Here is a 6,775-nt window from a genome sequence, read left to right as displayed (position 1 = left end):
TCCATAAGCAGTATGCTTTCAGGGATACAGCATGATATGTGCACCTATATGTCTTTTTATAAAATGTGTTTTTGTTATTTCTCATAAATGTGGCTGTATTTGTATGGAAAGGGGAGCTAATGTGCATTTTGATATAAATAAAACCACTTTCCAACATGTATTATATTAGTTATCCACATAGAGTAATATATTAGAGTACAAGATGTCTTATTCAGTTGTGTTGAACCTGTTGGCCAGATGTCTCCGGGCTCCAAGTCATTAATTGTTATGTTTGTTAGGTATCTAAAAACACAGTGGGGTATGGTGTTATTTTCCATGTTCAGACATCACTGTTGCAGTCAAAACATATTGGATAAGAAGAACAGCAGCACTTCAGGGGCTAGGAGATGCCCGGGAGCTGTTGTCTGGCATCTCTTGTGGTATTATTCCCTTGATTTGTGCATGTGAATGTGCACACGTGTGTGTGTGTGTGTGTGTGTGTGTGTATGCATGCGCCTGCGACTGCTTGTGTTTGCGCGTCTATCTATATGCTTGTGTGCAAAGGTGTCGCTTTATACATCCTTGTGTAGATGTGCATGCATGCCATCGTCATTAAAGCGCACAGTAAATGAGCCTTTTACTGCGCTCACAACGAGCACTTGGAGACAGGCAGTAATGTAAAGGAAAACAGCGACATACACACACTAGCCTCATTTTCACCGATACACACCTTTCTCAGGGGATATAAAATGCCCCTGCCTCTGCACACTGTGGGACATGAGTTTCATCCAAACTAGCTGCCGCCCTCAATAAAACCCACGTGAGCAATCTCTGCAGTATAGATTTCCAGTTTCTCTGAGGGTATATTTTGTTCAGATCAGGTGTTTAAACTGCTCAATATGACAATAATTAGGCAGCACAGAAGACATGTGTTCTTTCTTATGTTGATAAGGGACATTGACCTTTAACCTGTACACCCCTGTATTCCCCACCACTGCACCCCACTCGTTCCATATGCCCCCAGCCAAACCCCCTCATCCTCTTCTTGCTCTGTCCAGCTCCCATCAGGGAGGACACAGGGGGGATTGGACAGGCTTGGAGCCTTGCCTCTGGCCATCTCTCCTCCTCCCCGGAGAACAGAGGACTGAGGTGCCTTTAAACCACTGCGGCAAAAACCCTACCAAAACCCTGCAGTCATTAATATGCAAAAATGCAAATGAGTAGGTAATTAAGAGCTGGAGCTCTCTGGAGGCTCTTTGATTGCTAATGAATTCTAATCTGCAAAGAAAGGGGGGAGGGGAGGAGAGAAAGAGATGAAAGAAATAGAGAAAACAACGAAAAAAGAGAAGCCTCAACCCGAATTTTGTCATATCCATAAGTTTTCTTATTGGCTTTGTTTCTACCTGGAAGCTGTAATCTGAATTAGTAGCTCAGTTATTAGAGTCTCACTCACTTGATGATATGTATACAGGTCACGAGCATTCGGGGGAACATAAATGTATAATAAACAGCCTTCAAAACACATTTATATCAAATTAAAAAATGGATTTGTTGTATTTTGCCCGTGAAAATAGGATTATACTAATGACACGAGTATCACTGGCAGAAATCTGTTTGTAATGGACACAGTGCAGCCATTGTGTAGATATGGCTAATTAGAGGAGAACATGACAGGCAAGCAGACACTTCTGACCAGTGGCTAGCAGAGAAAATAGGAGGTCAGATATCTCGACAGAGTGTTCTTTGCTGCAATAGCAGCTGTGTGCTGAAGTAAAGGAGATGTCATTTCATCACTTTTGTGAGCCATAACACATACCCACTTCCACTCTAACTCATTCACCCTGTCACTCACACACACACACACACACACATACACATGCACACACTGCTGTTATTGTTGTTGCAGTGCTCCCACTACACCAACAATCTCTGCTTCCCTCCCCCACACAGGCGCACATCTATCTCCCTTTCACTCCCTCTCTTCCCCCTCCTGTCCTGGGCAGCCCTGACATGCCTACTTCAACTGATTTAGAGTCAATTCAGCTTCTGATCTGATTGTTATCATGTGACTTTTCACACACCTCCCTGTTGATCTATAACGACTGTATTATTGTCAGATTGGGGAGAGCGATTTTCTTTTTACTAGGCAGGAAATCATCTCTCTATTTGTGACTTTCTCTGTCTGTTTGCTTCACTCTCTTGCTTCTTTGTACCTCTCACCTTCCCATTCGTCTCTCATATTCGACCACCACTGCAGCCTCCTATCTGCTCTTGTACAGTCTGGTGGTGGGCTTCTCAATGGCCCGGCTTTGTAAACAGGAAGCCGGTGCTCTGTTCACTGTACCTGAAGCGTGGGTGGCAGAGACAGGGGCACCCATACAACTGCACAATAATGGGAATCCAAGATGGCAGGGTGGGGTCCCATAAAAGAGAGAACAGAGGAAAGCGGCATGCAGAAAAAAAGCTATTGTCAAATGAGAGCAGACAGAAGCCAAAAGGATTGTTGATTTAGTTTTTTCTTTAGTAAATAGATTGTTGATTTCATTCGAGTTCGCCTGTCGGTATTGGATCCTGTCTAGAACTGTAGTGTTTGGGAGGATTAATGTCATGGACAATCCCTCAAACTCATTTTCTTTCTCACTGCGGAGCTCTGTGGGAATTACAGTTTCAGGATAAGAGAGAGAGAGAGACATTGCATTTTCTGCTGATGATGGTCCCAATTGTGATGAAGTGAAATCTGGGTTCATGGCGTTCCTTTAAGTTTGGCCGTGTTGACTACTTGTTTGAAATCGGGAGGCTACGCCGTCCTAATTTGTTCCAAAACTAATGCACTGTTTCACCTACGGCTTCCAACTATCGCAGAAAGGAGATAGCATAACCTTGTGGATTGCTGCCCTGTCTAAATCCCTCTCTCGGCTCTCCACACGCTTTATTGTTGTTTAACATGTTGGAAGTCAGTGCGAGTTTGGGTGTTTTCTGCCAGGCGAGCTGTTATAGGGAGAAGGAGCTTGACGGGAGTCAGTTTATCATGAGCACAGAGAGCACAACAGATAGATTCCCCCTGTCTCCTCCCCTTCAGCACAGATAGACTCGGAGCATGGGCACTCAGCCAACACTATCAATCTATCCGCTCCTACCCCCAGCCTCTAACTCTTATTGGAGGACAGCTTCCAAAGGGGCAAGGAAGCATGAATCATAGCCCGGCTATGAGAAGCTGTTATGCCTCTAAATACACGTGTTGTGGCTTAAAATCACTCTGTTACTTCGCCGTTAATGACAATCTCGCAAGTGACTGTCAGAGCGCCGCTCCAAAGTTGTAGCATTTAGGAGGGGCTAAGGCTGTTCAGGGAGAGGGATTGTTAGTCTTGGCCTAGTTTTCTTGTCTGATCAGAAACCTGTGCACCTCTGCCCTTCCCCCATCCAAACCTAAGCCTCTACTATTACAGACTGTGAGGGGCTCAGTATGGAGCGAGGTGAGCAGCTTGCCTTAACAGCGAGCATGCTGCCTATGCTGTATGTTTATGGGCTTATCATTGTGTGTGATATAACCTGGTGATGTGGTTTGGTTTGCATGACTGGAGAGCCGGACGAGTGTGAGGGCGAAATGTGTGTAACGTGTGAGAATACCGTGGCCAGTAGCTCGCACTGCAGCCAGCTCTGACACTGTGGAAACAAAACATTGTTTTGTTTTTTGTTTTGTTTTTTGATTGGAGGTTGAAGCAGCTACAATCAAAGATGTGACATATGTAATGCATCTAGTATTGGCCCCTTTATTTGTTCTCCTACAAAGCGTCATTGATTAAAAACTCCAAAGAGGATTAAGTCATTAGTACACATTATTACACGACGTTATTACTTGTGTGAATTTATGTGATTCAAAATATGTGCACATAGATAAATATTTCATTAGTATGCACACATATATGACCGATTAGCACCAATGTGCCAAACATATGCTAATTTTCCGTGTGCATCTGTCGTTAATTACAGATATGAAGCTTGGAATGGCTCGAAGGAATCATTGAGGGCATGTGTGACAGCATCCCTACCCAATCTGCCTTTAACTGTCCATTGTACTGTGAATGTATTTTGAGATCATAGATGACATGTTTGTGTGTTTTGTTTGGTCTCCATGCTGTAAGCCCTTTAGGTTACCATGTGGTAGATAACCCCATAATGAAAAGGGGATTGTGAAACGTATATTTGTATCATTTTCAGGGTCAATATCCTGTGTTACAAAATAGTGGACAGCGGCATTGTAATGTTTCCAGTCTTGTGCGTGGACGGTTGAACAGAAAATTGGATTGCTCAGTATCTTCTCGTTTTCTTTTGCCTTCACCCCAGTGAGACGGCAGTCCTAACCTAATTCCCTTGAAAATATATTGGTATGACATTGATAGTAGTCAGAGAGAGAATAATGTTTTAAATCACATTCGTCTCCAGCTTTCAGTCTTCAACTGCAACTCATTTCTGTTTAACCTCATGTCGCCATTACATGCACTCTGTGTTCATTAAAGTGAGGCTCTTCAGTATATATGTTTTTTTTTTAATTCTTTTTAACGCCCCCTCCCTCTCTTCAGCCTGGCTGCCCTTGTACATGCTCTCCATGTCAGACCCAGCTGTTACTACAAACTACTTGGAGGGCTTACAAGCCTCATTGCTAATACTGACAACAGCACTATTCTTACTCAAGGCCTAATGTCTACTGGAAAAAGCGACAATATGAGAGATTTTCTCTGCTTCAACTCAAAATTCATTTCCCCAAACAGATGTTTCCATCTGTTCAAATTAGATCTTTTGATGAACCCAGTCATTGATGAAAAGATTACAAATAGGTGTTAGATTTAAAAATACTAATAATAATCTGAAGATGCCCTTTCTTTGATAGCCGTGCTTATGTTCTGATGTTACGTCTGTCTTTTCATTTTGCGTGTTTATGTATGTATGTGAGCACCTGCGTGTGTGTGAGACCAAGTATGAGTGTGTGCACGGTATGTTTGTGAAGGTATTTGTGGCCCATATGTGCGTTTGTTCTAAGCAGTAACCCCATTACATTCCTAAGATGGTCCATGAGACTAATTAATGTTCTGTGCAGAGGCTATCCCTTTACCCAGGGGACACCCCATGGATTATTTACCTATATGTCCTATTGACAACAAATCCCCTTCCTATTGGTAACCTCTGAACAAATATACACGTTGACATCAGGGGTGTATAAAAACACTAGGCAACTATGTGGAATATGCATTAGCCATGTCTTAATTTTGTTATACGGCTCACACCCAAGACATGGGCATCCTGCCCACATGGTGACTCAAAAAATACTTGAGTCACTGTGGCCTTTGTAGTGGTTGATAGCGAGAACTGTGCGCTAAGATATTGAAAGACATTTTTCTGTGGATATTGTTTCTTTTCCTTTCTTAAATAATATACTGCCTGGAATGTATGTGTATATAACGTGGTAATTTTGGAGATTGCAGACGGTAAAAAAAAAAAAAAAAGAGAGGGGTCATCTTAACTTCCCTCTTCTTTGACAAGATTTGCCCTCAGGCTAAAAACAACAGCTGTCTAACACCTACATATACTTTTCAATGGAGCGGTTATTGTGGGGTTTTTCGTGTGAGCACAGTCGCATAGGGATGTTGTGTGCGTACTGACAAAAGGCAGAATACACATTAGTTGCTTAGCAGGGTTCAGGAAACTTCTTCCATTTGAAGTAGTTTGTTTGTGTTTTGGTAACTAGAGTTGCGGTTCCATGCAAATATTCATATTTTAGCTGCGTTACATTGTAAAAGCAGCATTTTAACATTAGAGACACATTTGAGTTGATCATCCGGTATGCCCTCCCTGTTTGGATTGTTTTCTCTGAACTATTTCTCCCACCCCCTTGCTCTGTGATCCTATACTCTCTGCTCACCCTCCTCTTCACTCTGCTCTGGAGCAGGCAGTTACTAGGGGTGTGTTGGTCTTATGGTTATCAGCTCATTGTCAAAAAATACGGACTACATACAAGCATTAGAGCGTTAATGATCAGTTTCATAACCCTGACAGAAGAGAAACCAGTGGCTATACTGGTAATCTATTAAATGTTAAATTATTAAAGTGCCAAACATTTGCTTGTGCCAGCTTTCTTGTGAGGACTTGATGCTATTGGTGAGATGAAGCAAGTCATTTGATTATTTAGGTTGATGTAGAAAGTTAATCAATAATAAAAAATAAGTGTTAGTTGGTGAAATGGCTGTAAATAGCCTGGTTGAAATTATTACAGTGGTTGATCCTTTTAAAGTATGTTTTTTAAAGCAAACGATGTCTGGAAACATGTCATTTACAGTCATCAACATCAGGATAAACACTAGTTTCAATAGTAGTCCTATATAACGGCCCATAAACCAGAACCTCAATAAATTATATTAAAAAACAAACAGCTGTACTGATAAGTTATAGTAAACATAGCTACTAATGAAGCTATTTTTACTTGTAGCATCATTTAAACGTACGCCATATTTACATTAACGTTTTAATTACATTGTAGTGTAGAGTTGCTGTTAAAGTCATTTGAAGTCGCTGGTTGATAATGTTGTTTTAAAATAAAGGGAAAGGCGAACACAGCAACCACAGTAATAACATGATGTCAGCGGGCATGTTGGAGCCCCCTCAGCCAGCCTCCCTTCGCACACAGGGAAAGTGAGCGTCAAGAAGAAGGCGGGCACAAGGCCGGATTCCCAGCCGCTCGCTGGATAACGGTGCTGCCAATCAAGCGTACACGCTCTCCGATTGGCTAGCCTCGTACGCATTT

The sequence above is a fragment of the Anabas testudineus genome, chromosome 4 (genome assembly GCF_900324465.2).
Source record: "Anabas testudineus chromosome 4, fAnaTes1.2, whole genome shotgun sequence".
Taxonomy (NCBI): domain Eukaryota; kingdom Metazoa; phylum Chordata; class Actinopteri; order Anabantiformes; family Anabantidae; genus Anabas; species Anabas testudineus.
The sequence above is the reverse complement of the archived record's forward strand: the minus strand, read 5'-3'. Positions refer to the sequence as shown.